General features: G+C 32.1%; 1 protein-coding gene across 9 annotated transcripts in view; it reads left to right on the forward strand.

Annotated features, from left to right (window-relative positions):
• NLGN1 (neuroligin 1) overlaps positions 1-23,317 on the forward strand; it is a 995,729-nt gene that overhangs the window by 811,096 nt on the left and 161,316 nt on the right. The window lies entirely within an intron of this gene.

Below are 23,317 nucleotides of genomic sequence, written 5' to 3' on the forward strand. Positions count from 1 at the left end.
GCAAATAGATTTAAAAATATATCTGAATGTAAGTTCAAGTTTTTAAAATAAATTTATTTATTCTATAATTTTTAATATATATTCTTTGAGCTCCTATTATAGTCTAGAAAAGTCCTTGAATAGAACAATTTGGGGAAAATTTCCCCAGGTGTACTAGCACTGACCTCCAGAGGAATATTGGGCCAAGAAACCAAAGAAAGAGACTGATAACTCCAGAATTAAACAGTTTATTATGGGAACTTATGCACAGAAGCTGTCTTGGGCAGTAACAAGAGGGTGGAATCCAAAAGGGAATGGGGAGCTTGATATATGTAGTCTGCAGGAATACAGGTGACTTGTTAGTCCAGTGGCACAATGCTTATTAAGAGCTGTATATTACAAAACAGTAAGCAATTTAATGTGCTTACTTACCTATGTAATAACATTCCTTTCAGGTGATACAGATCCACACCTTTGGAAGTAAAGTGGTGGTCACTTAGAGCAAATAGCTTCTTAAGATGGCACTGGTCATATCAGGCACTATGAACCATTTTGCTTAACAAACAGTTTTCTAATTTCCATTACAATAATGACTGTCCATAGATTTGTAATAAAATGAATGCAATTTTGGATAAAATCATTAATATTCATCCATGATTTTTAAAAAATCAAATAGTACAAAAATATACATACAGTGGAAAGTTATTCTTTTCTGACCAAATACATATAATATCTCACCAACTTTCTGCCTTAACCACAATCGCTTTTTTCTTTTGTAAATGTTTAATGAAGCATGTATACATATGTTTATGTATGTATATAATTTTGGATTTATTATGTCATTGTTAAGTAATTTTTCTGATTTGGAGACATTAATTTAATTATTAATAACTTTAATATTCACTCTTAAGGAAAAAAATTAAATATGTAAAAATATTCATTATAGTCTTTAAAACGATAGAATAAAAAGCCTCAGTAGAAATATATAGAAGTGAATACAGTATCATGTTAAGTTCAGAAAAAATACAAAATTTTAATCATATAAATGACTATATAAATCACATACTTACTTAATATGACTGGAAATGAAAGCTCAAAAAATTTAATACTTTCTACTTCCGTGGTAAAATTCAAGGATTTCCTCCCCACCCCCTTTACCCCACAACAATTTCAACACTTTTCAAAATATTCAAAGTATTACTTTATTTGAAATAAATATTTGAAAAATGCATGCTTAAATAATATATAATGCAGGATTCATTTTTCTTATTATAAATCAAAAGATTATAACAGAATCTATGAAAGTAAATTGGTATTTTATAATATTGTTTTTTCTCATTATAGATCCCCAAAGGCAAAATTCAGAATCTCTTGCATCCAAAATGTAATTAATCTGAAGATATTATGTAAAATTTTTTTCTGAAGAGTACTATTATTTTTTATAGACAAACCATTAATTTCTTTATTTTTTTTTAAATATGCAGTCGTTTGAAGGATTTATCTCCTTATAGCCACTTTGTTTTATAGCTAGCATAAGAACAAGCTGATAATGTTTCTATAGTAATTGAATGTAAAATTACAAAGCTGCCAGTACATACATAAATTGCTGAAAGTATAAAATACATTTATTATCTAACTTACAAAGATAGCATCAAAGGAAAAAAGTATACTGTTTTAAGTGATTTAACTAATAAATATTCCCCTACCCTCCCATTCTCAAAATCTAAACCCAAATATGAATTTTAAACCTTTGCATACACTCATTCTCTGGGATTTTTCATGACTGTATATCCGGGCCTTTAAATGTAAAGTTCTATGCCACAACTAGAGTGGCCACTATAAAATTAATTTTCATGTGTCATGTTTGCCCATGTTTCTAGAATATGCTTTATAATGGATTGTAAGGATCCATTGCCTCATCCTTTTCTCATTTTGAATAGTTGAATGAGAATTGCGGTGACATATGGAATTCTCTTAATTTCAAACTACGTAATAGGAGGGAAAAAAATGGGTTTTTATCTCAAAAAAATTTTTTTACTGTCATCTTTTTGCTTTGTATTTCTGCAGTGTGTGTGGGTTGGGGGAAAGGAGCAGAGACTTTTAAATAATTATGAATACAAGCAAAGTTTTAATAGGTTTCACTGCATAATATATGTTTAGCATCCATTACTTTTTGTGTTTTTCACTACAGAGTCATGATGTAAAATAAAGCAATATCATAGAGTAACAGAAAAAGCCACCCATTTTGTTTCAAGATTCATTTTATACTGATATTAAGAGCATAAGTTAATGTTTAATTTAAAGAAAAGTAAACAATTTATTCCAGGGGCCGACAAAGGTTTAGATACTTCAAGAGAGAAGACAATAAAATTCAGAGGCAAGTGAAAATAAAGAAGTGACTAGAAGTGAAATTGATTACTCCGGATGCCTTGAGAGAGTATGCAAATAAAAGGCACTTTAAAAGTGCCCATTTTGCAACCTTTATTGTCATAATCGAGAGACTTGCTTATCAAATTGTTAAAAGAAAGGGGTAGAGAAAAGAATAAAGAAAAATCATCAATTAAGCAAGAATATTTTCTGTTCTTTAAAATTAAACAAATATCCAAATCTTTCAAGACACGTTAAAGAAGGTGTCTGAAATGCATCACCATGTGCTGGAGCCTCCGCACCAAATACTCACTTATGACAGATTTGAAATAGAAGTTGAAGGATTCTATAGAATGGGACGTAATACGATCTCTTTTTTAAAAATCAATAGCTTTTAAAATCTCAAATGCTCTCACTGCTGAGATTAATAAAGACCAAGAATCCATCCTGAACACACACAATGACTTCTATTACAAAAGGAAAAATGAAAACGCTGCTATTACTGACACAGTCAATAGATCCCACCTCAGTGTATGCTGTGCTTTCTATATTTTTAATTTAAATGCATATAGTTCAAGGGACTGGAGCATGATCAGCATTCATTTACTTCAGAGTATAATGGAAGAAGTGGAAGTTTGTCCCATAAATAAACATATAACCTGTCTTGGGTATCATTTGCTTAAAATACTTTCCATGGAAACTTACATAGCCATCTCAATATGTAGTTCTTCCTCTAGCCTACTCTTTATTACTGCTTTTTTTTTTTTCAACTAGAACTTGAGCAGAATATCATGAAATTGTAGCTTCTGCCTCAGGTTTAAAGACATGTAGTCCAGAGTCCACAGAAACAGAAGCTTTGTTCAAACATAAGAGAGTATATACATATATATATATATAAATGTATATATATGTACTCTTTAAATTAAACATTAATATATATATTAAATTTAGACTTTTATAAACTTAAAGGATGCACAGTTTTATAAGCAGTCTTTTCAAGTACCTAAAAACATATCTTACCTTTTGTGTTTATGAGTCTTTGGAGTAAAAGAGACTTCTATTTAAAAAAATTAAAAAGTAATTAATATATATTAATATGAAAGGTTTTTCAGCAGCACTTTTATTCATATTATAAAGGGTGAGGCCACTAATAAATCATTCAAGAGAGTTCTGCATATTTATGTAATGTGCAACAGATCTATTTAATCCAATTAAGTTCAAGAAGTAATTTCCTCACTGATAGACATCCAGAATTTTTATGGAAAATGCATTTAGAGGACAAAATATGCTAAGCAATATTTGCCTTAGAAAGTATATAAACAGACCATTTTTTTAAACATAATATTTGGCAGGCCTAGGTTTTTGTGGTGGTACATTCACTATATCTAGATTTATCATTACTTTTCTTTAACCCGTTAACTCATTATCGGCCAAAATGCAGTTCAATAAATATTTGCTCTTCATTAAGGATCTATCACCATTTGTCTCATAACATAGACATCTACTCAATGCACTAATTTCTGAAGTGAGGTATAAAGAAAGAAATTTCCATGCATATAATATAGACCAGAGATGTAGAAAGAAATCAACTTGCCTGTTATAAAGAAGAGGACACATTCCTATGTGTAATTGTTTGATTTCTGTGTAACAATCAACCAAATGTTTTCTATGTAATGCAAATTATTTCATGTTATAATTTTAAATAGGAAAAAAAATAGAGAATAGCTTAAGAAAGGACTTGTTTATTGCTCTAGAAAGTCTCACCAAGATATTTCAGAGGAAAAGAACACGTGGATCAATTCATACAAAGTGTGAGAGTTGGTCAAACTAAAAGGCATGCTCTGTAGCCAAACTCGTGGATCTCAGGTTAGATATAGGGGCACGTAAGGATAGAAAATCTACTAGGACTGGCAATAATCTGTACATAATCCACAGTGAGATTTAAGAGAACAAAGATTTTTTTCAGAATATCCTAACAATCTTCTAGAAAGCCCAAGTATCTTTAGCCCCTTTCTATACACAAAGTGTGGCCCTCAGACCAGTAGCATAGGCATTGTTAGGGAGCTGGTTATAAATACCAATCTCTAGTCCTAATCTGATCAATCCAGGTGATTCTTAATCCCTTTAAAATTAGAGTAGTAATGTTTAGCCTTCAAAGATATCTGCCACCATTTCAGATTTTCTCAACTGTAAATATTGTTGAAACATTGCTAGCCATAAGCTGGTGTCACCTGAGAAAGTAGAGTACTGAAGCTATGAGGTAGTAATTCTCTTTTCCGAGCAGCTCTGACCTACCCAGAGCAATGATTGATCTTAGATGATCTGGTGCTTGAAGGAAATTAACCTGAATTTGTGAAGCCAATGAGATTTGTGTTGATCTCTAATCATTCTGGCAAATGGATGAGTCAAGGGCTTCAATGCTGGTCATCTCTAGTTAAACCTTTTAAAGCAGCTCTTTGTTTTTATAGCTTTCTATTTTAATCACCACCACTTCATGTGGTTTCTATATTTATTCGACAATTATAGAACGTATTTCTTCTCTGTGAATTTTTAAAAATTCCTTTAGGTGATTTATGCTGAACTATACCTGATGATAGAAAATACTTTCCAATTACTTAAAAGAAAAAACTCAAATTACTAATAAGCTTGCCTTCAAACTTTGCCTGTTACAGAAATATTTTCTTTAGCTAGTATAGTGTAGTCTCTAGCCAGGGACCATGTTATGTCTAAAACTATTGTTTGATTTTCACAGTGCTTTCTTTTTAAAACTAACAAAGGGATCATGCTGTGATTACTATCATTTTTAATCCAGAAATATCATTCTTTAACATAGCTCCATGAATCATTTATTTTTTCTTTCCTTGGGAACTGAAATACATATTTATGACAGTGTAAAAATTTGATTTTCTAAATGTAATACGTTTATTTTGTTTGGAGGGATTTTTTTTTTGCATTTAAGATATTATAATAGAACTTTATGAAGTCTACTTAATTCCAGTTAAATTTATAACTGTGTTTAAAATGCACTTTCTAATTCATTAATTACTAAGCAATGGTTCCTCTGCCTCTTTCTGCCATCCAGACTTTGATAATATCACTACTGTTATAAGCTTCCTCAAATACGGCCAAGTCTCAAAGTGAAGAGCAAACAAATTAATTGAATCTATTCTAAGAATACTGTACTGAGGAAATCCTGGAGTAAATGAGATGAAAAATAAATGTCTGACTACCTCTGAGCTTTTAAATCTCTCATAATGGATGAATATATTTATAATTATAAATAAAAGTACATTGAATATAAATAAGTATGAAGAGAGAAATGAAATTAATATGATTTGTGCAAAGCATTCCTCAGGTACCTAATAGCCACATGAATATGTATTATAAAGTGAAGCTGTTCTGAGAAGAAACCAAAAATGGGTGACTTTGAGAGCTTATAAGACAGTAGTGGACTGTCAAATGAGAGGCAGAAACTATGAGCTGAGAAAAACACATGAGAAAAAAACAAAGAGAAGAGAGTATGCAAAGGAAAATATATATATATGATAGAAAAAAGAGAGAGAATAATTTCATACATACAAAACATGGAGGATAGTTACCATGGTAAGACAGATAAGATTTGTTGTCTTTTTAGCAATTGTAGAAGAACATTTTGTAGAAGATAAAATGAGAATTTTGGTACATCAGAAGATTTCATTTATACATGGACACTCTAAGAGTTGTGTTTATTTCAAAGTAAGTTGCCATTTGGTAACTTAGGAAAACTAAAATGAAAGTAATACCAATGACAGGATCCCGTGTTTCACATTTTCAAGACACCAAAAGAGTGACATTTTCATAACGTTTCTCTCTTTTTTTTTCCACTTCAGCAGGGAAATGGGTCTCTGGAGCCCATGTCTGTTGACACATAAGCACTTTGATGCATGACAATTCGGGTCATCTCATGAAAATATGTAGTTAGTCCAATCATGGTGTTCCTAAAAGGAAATAATATAAACATTCAGATTTATGGTTATTCAAAAGTTATGGACAGTTGCCAAGTCAAATGTGGCCTATAGATTCTAACCTTAAATCTGTCCTCTTTCTTCCCCCAATCTTTAATCCATCAAGTCTTTAAATTGTCCAGCTGTTATCAAAATGAGCTGGATTTGTACCAGGATTCTTGAAGTGGGCAGACCCATAGCTCATTGTTATTCCCTGAGCTATACCTAACAACAGTGAATACAAAAAAAATATATCAAACTCTGGAATGGCTTTAAAGAACTTAGTTTTCTTATGAGAATGAAACTTTAACCTTGGATAGCATATCAGGAATCTAAAGGAATACAATCTTCCATTTGTTTGCATTAACCAGAAAGGCACTGTGCCAACATGGATCCTCATTTTCAGCAAGCACAATTTTGCAGGAGAAAAAGAAAAGGAAGAATTGAGATATCTATCTGAAGTAAATTTAACCAGATACAAGGATCCAGTTATGGTTAAATAACTGCAAGCAATAAAGATACATGTTTTCAGCATATGGCTTTCTTTAATAAGGAAGATCCCACCTAGCCTGTTAGAAGACGACAGTATTTTAGAAGTACGGCTTTAAGCTAAGCAGCTACAATACATATCCCAGCTGTACATGAGATATTGCTAAAAGGAAAGAAATAAAGGCAGATCTCAGTAGAGTTAAGAAAACAAATTAGAACCGTAGTTTGTCTCTCTGAAGCAAACTGATTAATAGTTACACACAGACTCATCAATAATGCTAATGCCTAGCAATAGGTTAATGCTACACATTAGCCTATTTGATATAAATGAAACCACAGGAAACATTTATTTAAGGTATGAATTTGATTGCGATTGCATCTTTCCCAAGTTTGACCTTATAGTGAAATATATATATATAATTTATATACATAAAATTTTAATTATATATAATTATATAATATAGTTTTCAAATTATATATAATGTGTTATAATAAATATAATTTTTCTCGGATATAATTTTTCTACTAGTATACTTTTTCTACCAGTATATCTTTAATAGTTAGACCATCTGCTTAGCCAATGTCAGAATAATTCAGTTAATATCCACTACCTATTACAAATATGAAGATTGAGCTTCTTTTCTTCTCACCCCCAAAATATACCCATCCTGAAATGTTTCATAAATTTCCATTCTTTCTCTCTAATAACCTTTCTTCTCTATATTCTCATATAACTAAAGAGGAGAATATAATAAAATTCAGTGTTATGGTTCTGGATTTTAAGTAAGGAAATTCCGTTTTCTATTGAAATTGAGGGAATTTGTCTTTATTATATGAATGTATCAATATGAACATTATTCAAGAAAGTAAAAATCTATATCCTAGTGTTCTATATAATATAGACTAGATTCAAAGAAGTAGTGATCCTAATTCAAACCTAGGGAAACAGGTGATTTTATAAATTTTATTAAACTTTTTCATTACTTTATATTTCATTGATATACTATTTGATTATATAATAAGCAATTTATAAATTACATCCTCAAATAGCATAGTTTAAAACCATAAATGAAAAGATCATCTACCTTTTGTTTTCCATTTGTATTTTTAAAGACTCATATCTTATAGGAACCTAGAGCTACTAGGTGAAGTCACCATCTTTCAGCTTGATCAAAGCTCATTTGGCTTGAAACTCAAGTTCTTTCATATCAGTTCACCTTAATTTCCCCATATATGAAATGAGGCTTATTACTTACACCATTTGCCAGTAATGTTTAATAGGTATTCATTGAGTTTCATTTTGTTTGGGCTCACATTTAAAGGTTACAGTTTTTATTAATCCACAATAAATCTCTGTGAGAAATTCTATTTTAAAATTTTATTATGAAGCATAATTGTCTCCTGGAAAATGTGGGATTTTAGGGATATCTGGGGCTTTACCCATCTGCTAGTGTAATGTCCTAGGCAATTGTCTTCTTTCTGAGTCTCGGTTTCTTCGGTAAAATAAAATTAATAATAATAACATCTATCTCACCAGATCGTTGTAAGAAATAAATGGAGGTATAAGAACTCTTTGTAAATTGTAAAGTTGTGCTATATATGTTAACCAATAATATCACTATTGCCAGTTTTATTTTGTGTTATAAATAGCAAAGAAAATTTTGTACTCACATTTGAAATAGCCCATCATAAAAATGTGCATTCTTTGTTAGATAGTACTTCTAAATACATGGCTTCCCTCTTCTCAACCACAAAGTTCATGCGGACTTCACTCTCTCTGCCTAATAGCACAGATCTACTTTGATGAAGGATTATTACCGCATTTTCTTCAATAAACTCTTGCTCTGTTTCATTTTACTGAGATGCTTCTAAATGGAAAGAGTGATATTAGTTACATGGAAATCAGAAAAATGTTTTCTAAGGAGTCTTGTTCTTGGTAAACATCCCTCTTCTTTCTGGTCACTAGACGAAACTGGTTTCTTATCTGATGCATACTTTACATCTCTCTCCATTTTGAGGTCTCCATCATTGTAAACTTAACATGTCTATTTCATCTCATACTACACTGTCTCAAACTCCTAAAACTGACAAGCTCTTACGGGCCTCAGGATCCATATGCATGCTGTTCGTTTTGCCTAAAAGAAATCTTTGACTATCTAGCTCCTTCTCCTCTTTTAGGTCTCAGTTAGGTGGTCACCTCATCCAAAAGAATGTCTCTGACTACTGATTCTAAAATACATCCCACCTATTTTACTTCTTTATTATTATTGTTATAGCACTAATCAACTTATTTTTCAACGTTTGTTGTTTGTCTCCTCCAGTTTACTGCAAACTTCATGAGAAAGGGTTAGCATATCTATTTTGTTTCTCTTTGTGAATCCAAAGAGTGACTAGTACATAGAAGGAACTCGATTAATACTTATTGACTAAATGAATAACAAAATGAACAGGAAAAAAAAACAAACAAACAGAATTTTAAGTGCCTTTGTGAAAGTAAAATTTGTCCAGGGACAGCATCTCAGAAGATTGGGTTGAATGGTTTCCATCACTGACTGAACATCTCCTTGTGGATCTGTTGCTGACATTTCAGCTCAACATGCCTTAAGCTCAATTCATTATTATTTCTCTCCTTCTCTTACTTTCCATCAAGCTTACTTATCCTTCTGCACTGCCTATCTCTTGTAATGGCTTCATCCTCCTCCTAGTCCAAGGGGATTATATTTAAGTCCTTCATCTTCTTCACTTTATTGATCCCAATAGATTTCTTATCTGAAAGACTCTTTATTGTAAACTTGGGGATTATATTTAAGTCCATCTTCTTCACTTTATTGATCCCAATAGATTTCTTATCTGAAAGACTCTTTATTCCTTATTATTTTGTGTTCACTTGTCTTGTATCTGAAAATCTGCATTAAGTCTTGACTAGTCTCCACGTCTCCAGTTCCTCCATGTTTATCTACATGATTATATCTCCTATTAAATTATAAAAATCATATAGGTAGAGATTTTCTTAGTTATCACAGTTATCACAGTTATACCTACATATTGTCAATTCCTGCTTGGTGCTTATTGACTTATTCTAAGATTCAATAGTTTCTATGTATCTTTGTAGAACCAAGTTGTAATTTGTAATAATGATGACATTCTTTTAAAGTCACTTTTCAAAATAACTTTAAATCCCTTGTCACATAACTTAGCTCTAATTTGATAATCATTCAAACAGTATCACTATAAAACCTCCAAAGCCTGATTCCTCCCTCTTTTTCAGGCAGTCTGCCCTGAGGGTATAAACAATAATATCTATTATTTACTCTTTAGGATTCCCTTGATATTAAACCATGATAAATATTCTCCCTCTCAGTTTCCAGGAAAAGTAAATTGCTTTTCTGCACAACACTCCTTGGCACCAGGGGGAGAAAAAGAAGTTGAGCATATATTTTCAGCTAGAAAAGAGAAGCATGGTGAGCGGTCATAAAGGCTCTAACTTTTTTTCATCTTAGCAGCTATGAGACTTGGCTAGCAGTGATCCCTCCTTTTGAAAAGTAAAAGGCCTAATCAAAGTGGAAAGAGGCAGATCAGGTTGATCAGAGAAGGCTGGTCAGTAGCCTAGGAAGGGGCAAAGACAGTCAGGCATGAGGCCATCATCAAATGTTAAAGACACCTACTTTGCAGCATTTGTGGGGGGATAAAAGAAGGGATTTATGACTGGACAAGCCTTCTCCTCTCTCAGCACCCTTGTCATGTTATTTCTTCAGAGTCACCATGACTGACATAAGATAATGTACAAGGGTCACCTGATCCAGTCTGAGAAATAGACAAATAAACCTTGAACCTGCTACAGAAATTTCAAAACTAAGTCATATAGGTGTTTTGTCAAAGATAAATTACATGTGTATGAATCTATATTTAGTTCAAGAAGAAAAATTTAATTATAGTAACAAATGGGTAGCCAATGAAAATCAAACTAAGGGCAGTCCTCACACATCTTTTAGATAACCTTCCTGGAAAGTCACTAGCAATTTCCATGATGTATACTAAATCAAATTGTAGTCACATGATAGGGGAGTCACTTTTTTGTGCAAGAGCTCATACATATAAAACATTTTATAGATACTACTATAAGCACTACTATAAGGGATGAGTGTTCAAAACTTTTAACAGTAGAATAATTCAGTGTTCATTTTTAATGGACACTGAATGTACAAAATAAAAATGTACTACTGTGATTAAAATAGTTATGAGAAGAATTAGAAACCCCGAATTTGGACTTCCCACATATTTGCCATGTGGCCCCAGAAAGGTCCTCCATTAAACTTTAAACTTGGGCTGATTCAATCAAGGACAAATACAGCCTATATATATATATATATACATACATATATACATATATATATATATATATATACATACATATATATACATACATATATTTTTTTATTTTAAATTTTACATTTTTATTTTTTAAGTATAGTTAACATACAAGTGTATAACATAGTAATTAGACATTTATATAACTTATGAATGATCACCCTTATAAATCTAGTACTCATCTGACATCATACAGAGTTATTACAACACTAAAGACTATACTATATTCCCATGCTACACTCTACATCCCCATGACTATTTTGTATCCACCAATTCCTCTTAACCCCCTCTACCTTTCACTCAACTCCCCACCCCCATCTGACAACCATCAAATGCTCCCTGTATCTATGAGCTTGCTTCTAGTGTTTGTTTATCCTGTTCTCTAGATTCCACATATGACATTTGCCTTTCTCTGATTTTTTCTACTCAGCACAATGCCCTTTAAGTCCATCCATGTTGTTGCAGATGGCAAGATAGCATTCTTTTTTATGGCTGAGTAATATTCCATTGTGTATATATATCACCCCTTCTTTATCTATTCATCCATTGGTGGACACCTAGGATGCCTCTATATCTTGACTGCTGTAAATAATACTGCAATGAGCATATGGATTCACATGTCCCTTCGAAATAGTGGTTTGAGTTTCTTTAGATAAATGCCCAGAAGTAGGATAAATGGGTCCCAGCATATATATTTTAATAGTGTAAAACTTTCTAAAACACACTTAAACAATATAAACATAAAAATATAATTTAACAGAGCATTAATTACTTCTGTAAAGAAATATCTTTTACTTTATTTTTGTTGCAATAAATCAGAAAGTAAACAAATATTTTTACAAAAGTTATAGAATTCAGGAAGGCTTTGAGAAAAATTTGTCAAATAAAGTTGAAGAAAGTGAGGCTCTTGTGACTTTATTCTCATAAATTTTCCTAGGAAGACATGGACAGTAAAGATCAAGTGGTTTCTTTGTATTTTGCATTAGAATTCCATTTCCTGGAACTTGGATGGCAAATAGTCCATCTATATGCAGTTCATCATAAGGGTCCCAAAAAATATTACTGGTGTTGTGACAGATTTCAGTACATTCACAATAACCTTATATGAGAATAATCTGAAATCAGAAAGCTCGAGAGACCAAACCATGGGAATGCTATTTTTCTCAAACTACTCAATATATTTAGCTGTATTAAAGTATTTTGCAAATACTCAAATATTTAGTTCTTTGGAAATTTTACCAAAATAAACTTCTATTAATACTTAAATGTCTAAATGGCAAAGCTCATCACACACTTTGGACTCTAGAGGAAGGTCAGAATTCATTCTTATTACCTCCACTCTCAAAGAGAACGAGTGAAATAGATTACTTCTATGCTTCATGCTCCAGGTGTAGAAAGGATCCTTTGGCTCATATATCAATGTAGGACTAGGGGAAAGGAGTCATAAGGTGGACTACTCAAGTCAATCTTCTACTCAAACTAGCTTTCTGCTTAAAGATTTCCGGGATCACACTTTGGCACAGCTTCAGCATAGAAGATTATACTCATATGTGAAAATAAAGTGGGCAATGGAGAAAGATTTCTTAGTGTAGATTCATTATTAATCTATGAGGGATGCATACGGGTGAAAGTGGTCTAGATTGCGGCTCCATAAATCTATTGGAGAAGTCAGTGGTTTTGTTAAGAACTGAGATTCGTTTCTTGTCTTAATCACTACTATCAGTACGCTCTTTTAGGTTCCCAATAATGAGACCTTATGTATGTATCCATGTAGTATTTTTGTAGACAGGAAAATAAGTAAACCCAAAGATAAAAATGGCCAAAGGCTACTTATTATTATTATCAATAAAAATTATAAATGTGAGTTTTCAAAATCAATATCAATGGGGATATGAAGGTTGATAATATTTTTTTCTGCATAGCACTTATTATTAATTTCTATTATTTGGAAACTATTTTGGGAAACACATTTGAAGTAATAACAAAAAAAAAGAAACCTCTTCTCAAATTGATAAGCATTTGCTCTATTCTCTTCTGACATATTATTAACCTTTTTTCCTGGTGTGGTTGCAGTGAGTGGCTGGTTGCAGCTTTATTAGGTTGGCTGAAATTCTCTTTTAACCTATTCACAGAAACTTGTCATCAGTCAGATACTGTAAGTGCTGCTTTTCTCCTTCCTCCATGTGAATGAGAATTAAGTAAAAATTAAAACATCTGACATTAAAGAACCATCAAAGATCTGTGAACTTGGTTTCTTATTTTCTTCTGCTTTGCTGAGAAATGGCAAAACAATTGCAGTTAGGTACAGAAATCTCATCTGACCACACTGTTATAATAAGGTGCCCTTCCTCTACCTCCCTTTTTCAGCTGAATTCTTTACTAACTCTCTAATTCCCCCAAAGTGGGTCAGCTGCCTCTCTTCTTTTGTCCCCTAATACTTTATCATACTGCTTTTCACAAGGTCCAGGAGCTACATCAGTGTTTTTCTGGGTCCCCAGTGAAGTTCAGATTCTTTGAAGACAGAGACAATGTCATATTGCCATCATAGCTTCAGTATCTAGGACAATCCCTGGTCCATTGGAGGCTCTCAATTTTACATTAATATAAAAACATTAATTTTATGAATGAATAACCTCAAATTATGCCAACAAATAGTACTCTTGGTAAATAACTACGTAAATAAATTGTTTTTGGAACAAGGTAGCAGCAGTCCTTTATGCATCTGATTTTAATTAGATAACACCCTCAAATATTAATGGCGAGCAGGGAAACAGATGGTACAGTTTCCTCATTCTGTCCCTGAAAACCATTCTTAAGAAAGTCAGAGCTCTTTTCATTGATACGTCCTACCATCACACTCATTTATACAGATTTGCTTTTTTCTTTTACAATCCAGACTTCCAGATGAAAGTCAGCTCATCTGATAAACTAATGCATAATGATTATTAATAAATAGGTGTTAATATCAACAAAACAGATTACACCTATGTCTCTTTCATTCCTACGGAGAACTCATGCATTTAAAAATGACCTGCAAGTCTTAATCAGGAGTGATACTAAATGAAGTGCTAGGAACCAATGGGAGGTAATAGCAAGAGACTGTGACTATATCTCTACTGCCAGATTACTAAAGTAGATAGGAGATCAATTTGAAAATAGATAAATTTTAAATATGGAGAACTCCAGATAAATATGTAGATAATTAAGGATGAACATTTAACCGAGATGTGGTTTCTAGTAATATTTTGTGATTTTTTTTTTTGAATAACACAACTTCCCACAATGGAAAACCACCTGATTTTTTTTGTTATTTAGGTTTTCGTTAGCAATGACTATTTTTGAGAAAACTTATTGAAATATGTGATTTTAGTGGACACTCTTGATATTGCTCTTCTTAATTAAAAATATTTGTTCAAATTTTTTGAAAACATAATTGAGTTTTTAGAAACCATGATAGTGGTATTTAGAAACTCTCTGAAACTTTCATAGGTGACCTTAAAAGGCAAAGCAATGTCTTTCTAGAAATAACATCCTGGAGTGAAACTAAGTAAATAAATAAATGAAGATATAAACAAATAAATGTGTGTGTTTGTGATTTTTTTTTTAACCAATGAATTGTGGCTTTTACCATCACTGAATATTGTTTAAAGGGCTTCCATTTCTCTACCCTGGGAATGATTTGAGGGTTAATGAGACAATGGGTCTGTGAGTGCCACTGTAGAAAGATGCTAGCTACATATAAATGATTATAATTATCCAATTTTCTGAATGTTTTCTTAATAAGCAGATGGGACATTTCCATTCATGGCAAGGAATTTCAAAGGCTTAATCATTTCACTTTTACCACTATTCAAAATCTCAAGTATAGCTCTGCTTAGAACTCAAATCACTTTTAGAAACCATTCATATTTATCGCTCAGGGGAAAATTTAGTGAATGGATGTGAATAACTGGATGGTCAACATACCAAAAAGCAATGAAAACTTGGCAGTTGTTCAATTTATTTGATCAGTGTAGATTGTTAAATGGAATTACTCAGAACCAAAAGGGAGCCTTTAAAATTGTTTGGATTTAGATGTGCAAAGAATTGTTTTTATGTATTAATATAATATACATGAGTTATTTCTATCAAGTTTGTGTTAAAAACAGATAATTCTGCCAGTCACTCAACTCAACCTTTTGAATAGTCAATCATTAAATCAAAAATTATTTCAACTGATATGAATACAGGGCACAGTTTTGGAGTCAGTGTATCCAGCTGTGAATAAAAACATAGTGTATAATGGAAAAATCTCTGCTTTGGGTTTACAAAGAAAGCAGTTAACAAGAGTAACTGAAATAGCTCCTGGAGTTTCATTGAGAGATCAAGTCCTGAAGGAAGTGGTCAAAGGTATGGCACAGCCTCTAATTAGCGACAAGGATATCCGCTCATTTTCACTCCACCACAGTTCCTCCTAATAAGGCCGTGATTCATTGTCAAGGGGCAAGTGGTGCATAGTTACCAGCATAACTGCCCAACATGTAACTAATGTAGCTCTAAGCATGTGTCTGGATTAGCTGCTTTATCTGTCTTTCCTCCAAGCACATTCTCTGCAGCATATCACTGAAGTGGTATTAACATTCATCTGATAAAATCAAAGCATTTCTCCATAAATGTTGGACCAAAGCAAACATTCACAGAAAAAATTAAAAAAAAAATTAAATACAAATCGCCTTCATAATGTTGCTAATTTGTTACTCCTTGCAGTAAAGCTCTTAATGAGATTATCTGGGATTGGGCCCCTTTCCCTTAAGAGTTCCATTAACCTCCCCAAACATTTTTCCTTCATTTATGGCTATGTACTTACTATACTTGATTATATTTCACATCTGATAATTCACAATTTTAGCAAATTTGTAAAATTTGTTCTTATAATAAAAAAGAAAATTCAGAGTAATAATGTACATGGCAAATTTTTTCTCTGTATGATATACATATGTCTATGTCTGTCTCTCTACCCATCTAACAGATTACTTGGTGAAAGTAAACAGAGGAGTAATGGAAAACATTTTTATCAAATTCAGAGTCTGCTGTTCCAAATGCTTTTTTAAATGTGGTAGACAATAAGAAAATATATAAACATTGGATATCTGGTAGTCTCAGCTTTCTGCATTCCTATTCAGGAGTGAGACACTAGAGTACAGACTAGTACTTCTCAGACTTTCATTCCACCTTGTTGAAGTCTGACTGTGATTAGTCAGTCTAGTATGAGGCTTGAGTATCTGCCTTTCTAATCAAATCCCATGAAGACTACTGGTCCACATGTAGATCACACTTGGAGTAGCAAGAGGATGGTTTATTCAACTACTAATGGATAGAACCACTTCCAGTTTAAAAAAAACAAATATTAAGCAAATGATATGTTATAACCCCAAAACCTTAGAAAATTTATTACGTAAGAGGCTGGTTATGCATTTATTGGAAGTTTTAGTTTTAGTTTTGTTTACTTAAAAAAGATCTCATTAAATGAATAGAAATGCCGCAAAATAAAGATATCAACCAATTTATGCTCCCTGCTGTGAAATTCTGTTAATCATATTAAAAACAAATTGCTTTATTAAAACTGGTCATTCCTATTAAAACTAAAAGCCATCTTTAAAAATGACTGTATAAATCAAAAAACAAATATCCAAGGGAAAACTGTAGGAGTTATTAAACAGACATTTTAGTCCCAGCTCTGCTGTGGAAATAGCTTTCTTTATCTATGAATTTGAAGATGATAAACATCTACCCAAATCTCATAAAATGTAGTGAGATATGAATGTGATAACCCACATGTATGCATTTTGAAATAATTCATAACTTATACCTAAAACATTTTTAAATTCCAAATATTATATATATTCTGCTGTAGATACCGGGCCATAATATAGTCCAAATTGGTACATATGCTACTTTGCAGTATGTAAGTTTGTTTTATGATCTCTAGGTTTTAAATTGGTACATATGCTACTTTGCAGTATGTAAGTTTATTTTATGATCTCTGAGGGAAAAAGTGGTCAATTTTATTTGGTTGTGCACTTTTTTAAAATGCCCTGGTTTCACCTGAAAATAAGCTTCAAGATTCCCTTGGAATAGATTCCATTTAAACATGTGGTAACATAATAGGTCTTATTGAAGTCTGCCCCTGGAGTTCTGGGATTAGAGAGAATAGAGTTCCATATCTGGGTAAACAGTTACGAAAGTGTTTTAAACTTATTTAGTGATGAGTGTTAGTGATTATTTTAGTTTACAATATATGTGTCATTATTTTAACCATTTATTACAACATGGCAAAAAAATAAGAAAGAAGGCTTAATTAATGAATCTTGGAAGTCAAAAATTCAAAAGAATTTGCTAGCATGAAATAGGCACTCTTGTAAAAAGAAAATCTGTTAGTCAATGCATATATTTCAAAGAAAGATAAGCTGTGAAAATATCTGTGGAGTTAATGCTCTCAGGCAATGAACATTGGTTCCAAAAGTTTCAGTGTTTCTAGATGTTCAGTTATGGATGGAATGTAGTTCTGATGTGTTTTGCTGAGTCAAGAGTTCCTCAAGGCAACTGTCAAGATTGATGCATCATCTTTAAAGGTGTGCGTTAAAACTTTGCTATGACCCATGGTGAATCTTAGACCTTTCTGTGGACCATAGAAGGTTTATTCAGTTTATTCAGGTTTTGTAATTCAGTTTATTCAGGTTTTGTAATTCAGTTTATTCAGGTTTTGCATTGAGTATGGGGTTTGTGTTCCTTGTTGAGCAAAAAAATGGAAAGAAAAATCTTCCTTGAGTTTTCCAGTGTTTTACTTGAAATGAAAACCCACAATGTAATCCCATATTCTTATTATTTCCATTTGCCATGCCAGAGTCTAGACAACTTAGGAATCTTTCAGCATGGTTCAAATTTTGCATGAATCAACAAATTCTTATGTTAAAATTATTTATTTTAATTATAGTTATTCTACATCATTTAATTTAAAGTATAAACATTGCTATTAATTTAATTTAACATATTTTTATTAAGCTCTGCCTCATTGCTGAAATCATCTTCTAAAAGTACAGAGCTAATCCTGTCTTTTAGTTTAAAGTCCTACGATGGTTCTACTGCCCAAAACTTTTTAATAAAGTCAAACCTCTTTAGTGTGGCATTCAAGATTCCTTATGATCTGGCTATACCTACCCTGATTTACAATCCAATTTCTTCACTCTCATATTCTGGCTTCCAGTCATTTTGATTTCTAAGAGTGGTTCCCTCAATTGACTATCCTATCCCAAGCTACCAGTTCTTTACACAGCTGAGATTTATATCTAAAAAGCCACTTTATGTTATTTCTCCAAATTTTCTCAATTTCAATTCAGAAGTCACCTCCTACCAGAAACTTTCTAAAATCCCTGCTTTACATTTGATGAATACACCTTTTCCCACACAATATAATGTATTGTCCTGAGAATTTGGGTAGTATATTTCATGGCCATCACACTTCTAGGCCGTCCACATGCCTTTGTGCAGCAAGTAAAGGGCCAAGAGCATGACTGTTTTGCAGTCAGCCAGGTCTGATTTCAAGGCCTTCTACCTTCTGTCAGCTGTGTGATGTGAACATAGGCAGCTACTAACTTTTTTTGGCTTCCATTTCCTCACTCATAAATGATAGCTAACTTCTGGTGGTTTGTGATTTTAAATTCAATTATGCATGCAAAGTACATCGCTTAGTGCATGGTACATTGTAGGATCAATAAATTACAGCTTATTTTTTTAAGTTAATAATGGCTCTGTGTTGTAATTACTTGTTACCTCTTTCACTGGACCTTGAGCCTCTTAAAGACAGACTTGTGTTTGTCTTTTATCTATTTTTCCTTGAGACCTAGCACAGTAGCTGCCATATTAAAGATTCGTAATAAATGTTTTTCAAATGGATAAATGACTAGAAGGATTGACTGACTGAGTAAATGAATGCATGAAGATATATTACCTGTCCTCACCAGAAGAAAAGTACTTTTGGTATAAGCCATGCTATAGGTTAAAAAGGCCCTAAAAAATAAAAGATAATGGGAGCAGTGAGGAAATTGCACTTGTTTCAATTGAGGCAATCAGAGAATATTTGCAAAGAAAATGGTACTTTAATATGACATGTAGAAAGATGTGAAAATAAATGACATTCCAGACAAAGGGCATGATCACCATATTTTTATTGTACAATGATTATCTTAGTAAAAGATATGTACTATAACTTGAAAAAATAAATAGTATCTCTAAATTTGAATGTGAAAGTTCATGTTTTCCATTCTCTGTAGAGGCCTTTATGGTTGCCATTTTTTTTTCAATGGCAGAGGTATTGCTGAATGCAACTCTTCTTTTGTTGATATGCAATTTTTTTAAAATCACAGTCAGGCTTTATGTTTTCTCTTGGTTTACGTGTTGAATGTTTACGTGTATGTTGTGGGGGAGAGTGAGACATTCATTTATTCCCCTTTGCTTTTTAATATGATAATCATTTCTAAAACTGCAGAGTTGAAATTAATAAAGAGCTTTTTTTTTCTAAAATTAGAAGGATCTATTTGCTTTGACAAGTACTAACTGTTTATAGTGTCAGATTATTTTCAAAATATTACAGATGTGGAAAAGGGGTAGAATTAGTTTTGAGTAAAATTATGGCTTGTCAGTAGATAACACAATCAACCTTTCAAAAGCAAACACCTCTTTCCAAGTATAGTTGTTAGGAAATGAAAGCCTTATTCAAATGCTAAATAAGAAAAATGACGATAGGAATAGAGACTCCTCTGGAGAAAATAACAAAAGAACAGAATTTTAGGTATGGTTTTCAAAGAAATTGCCAACTGCAGCTGCTGCCTAGGTGTTGATTGGTTGATGGGATGGCCTTCACGGTGTTGACAGCCCATCAGAGTGAGGAATTCAAGTTAATGGACAGCTAATGTCATGATCGAATGGTGCCTGATCTGTCTGAGGTTAGAAAATCAATAGTCTATTAGATTCGTCAGGAGAAGATGAGGAAAGGAAAGTATGCTGTATTTGCTGCCTTCATCACCAGGGTTACACTAATTAAGCACCACCTTAAGATGGAGAGGAGCCTAGAGGATTGAATTGGTAATGAGATTCAGGCTTGAAGTAAATGAAGCAACTTCACCATAAGGCACACTGACAGACAATTAAACCTCTTTATCAATGCAGCTTTCATCCAGAAATAAAATCTCATATGGCAGCTATACATGGGGGACTGGGAGGAACTGTAAATCTTTGAGCTTGCAGTTGTACTTATAATTTCCACATTATTTTGACTTTTCTGTTTATTTGCATTAGAAATTAGTAATAGTGAGTAGGTTTTCATTTTTCTACATGGAAGGTCCTGGTGTGTCACTTTTGTTGAAATCTTTCAAGAAAGATGTTGATTAACCATAAAATTGATTAGAGATAAAAAGCAATTTCCTCAAAATTTTTTTCATTGAAAAGAGGGAATATTCAAAAGAGTAATCATTGCTGTCTGTATTCAAAAATCTTTTCGAAAATATTTCAAAGTAGTTAATTTTACAGATAAAGGCTCATTCTTGCTTATCTGAATATCATCTCAAGTTAAAAATTTTCTATTGGGAAACACCATCACAAATAGAGAATGTTCTCATCTGAATTTTCAGAACTGGATCAGATTTTATTTTAAATACAATGGTGAGAGTGCATTTTTATTGGCAGTTGAATGTTCTGGTGAATGGACAATTATCAAATATATTATTACAATATAGTAAAATAACATAATCTATCTGCACTTTATAAGAAAATATGCCTTAGAATCAGAGCCTTTTGTCATGTTGCAGTGTACTAGTGGTATGGTGAGCTGCTGTATATAACATAACAAAGATATTACTACCTAATAGAATCACACTTAAATCTCTCACCACCAGTATTTTTTAAATTTTTATTTATCTTTTATTATGGTGACATTGGTTAAAGAAATCCAGTAAGTTTCAAGTGTACAATGTGTATAATTCAACAGTAAAGCATATATATATGTGTGTGTTTGTGTATATATATATTTATAGATAGATAGATAGATAGATAGATAGATAGATAGATAGATAGATAGCATTGCGTGTTCACAGCCCATAGCACCAATATTCTTGAATATAGTTTGCACTGTATGACATAGCTTTACATTTACCTTTTGAATTCCTATAAACTTGTTCTAACATTTTGAGGTGAAATGGCTAGAATATAAAATCTTTTCTTGTTTTTTTTGTATTATTTCTCCATGATGCTTAACACTATGTACTTCACACAACTGATATTTATTATTTTCCTTTTCTCATATATAGAGTTTTGGTAACATTTCTCACTTTATCTTTTGTATAAAGGCAAGGAAAGAAAACAATCACCTGTCTGTTTCTTCTATCTTATACAGTAATATTTGGCTTTATCTTTTGTTTACTCATATATTTAATAAAATTTTCTATTTTCTAGTCTTTAACAATAGCTTCTCATCTCATTTCAGCATTACAAACTATCCTCCTTTAGCCTTTGTTATTTCCTTATTCATTCTGTGGTTGTTTGTTATTTATCCTCTATCCATGTGTTATGTCTTGGCTATTTGAGCTTCAAAAGTATTTTAGTAATGCTTTACTCAAATTGACCATATGAGCTTTAGAAATTTTATAATAATATTTCACTAAAGCTATTTTACTCAAATAGCTTCTGCTGAGCACATATTAGATGTATTGCACTGTAGTACATTCATATAGATACCGATGTTTATAGTAATTCATTCTTTTACTCAAAAAATATCTATTGACTGTTTAGAACTAAGTATTCTGCATGTGTCTAATACCGCAGTGCATATTGGGGATTCAAAGATAATCTTACAAGGCATAGATTTGGCCTTTGAGTATTTTATATTTATTTTAAAAATTCAACAAATAATATAACTTATACTACAAGCTAGACATATTAAAATTTCAAAAAGATTAAATCATTTGGCCAAAGCCTCACAACTAGAGTCATGGAGAAATGATTTTAACTGCTGCTAGAATCGAGTCCTAGTTTAAAGTTTATAAACTACGTTGTTAACCCTATGAGATTAAGGGGCTCTTTCACATATGCTTTTTTCCTCCAAGAACTTAGATTTATTCTTTGTGAATAATATTTTCTCAAAAATTCAAGATTGGTTAAATTTTTCCATTATACATGGAAGCTAGAGCTTTCTATCTGAACTTTTCTCTCAATATTCCTTGATCTAGAAGCAAATGTACAAAAATCTTCCAGCCATCCACACTCAGGATTCCTCAACAAAATATTCTCTTTTTGTCATTTACGATTTTGAGAATTATTTTACTGCATTTCATTTATGTAAAGCAATCAAAAATCATGAATTTCTGTAACACCATATTCTTTAAATATTTCATTTGAGATAATTGTAGATATACATATAGTTATAAAAAATAATAGAGAGATCCTATGTTACCTTTACCCAGTTTCTCAAAATGATGAGATATCGCGAAACGATATGCCAGATCACAACCAAAATATTGATATTGACTCAGCCGTGATGAAGAATACTTCCTTTACAAGATTCTCTCCTGATGCCCTTTTAGAGCTTCACCTGGTCCCTACAGCTCCACCCTCTCGTTAACCCTTTGGCAACCACTAATCTGTTCTTCGTTTCTGTAATTTTGTCATTTCAAGAACATCGTGTAAATAAAATCATGTAGTAAGGAAGATTTGGGGTTGGCATTTTTCACTCAGTTTAATTCTCTGGAGATTCGTGCAGGTGATTGTATATATATCTATCTATTTCTATATCTATGTTTTTGCATACTAAAATGTAAACTTCTTTAATATTGAATGAGTGTGTATTTTATAACTGAATATTCAATATATTTATAGCAAGAGATGCTCTGTAACTTTTAATAGAACTGTTTGTACAGTTACTGAATATTTAAATAATCTTTATGTTGTTTTGTCTTATTGTGTTTTTTTCTTTTGCTAAGCTTTCAGAATTAACTGGCTTCTTTATAATTAATAGCATAATATAATCTTAAAACAAGCATCTTCTACACTGTCTAAAAGGTTCTCTCCATTTTCTTTTGATGGTATTTTTTCCATTGCTGATA

Source organism: Pteropus vampyrus, unplaced genomic scaffold, assembly GCF_000151845.1.
Source record: "Pteropus vampyrus isolate Shadow unplaced genomic scaffold, Pvam_2.0 Scaffold12, whole genome shotgun sequence".
In the NCBI taxonomy this organism is placed as follows: domain Eukaryota; kingdom Metazoa; phylum Chordata; class Mammalia; order Chiroptera; family Pteropodidae; genus Pteropus; species Pteropus vampyrus.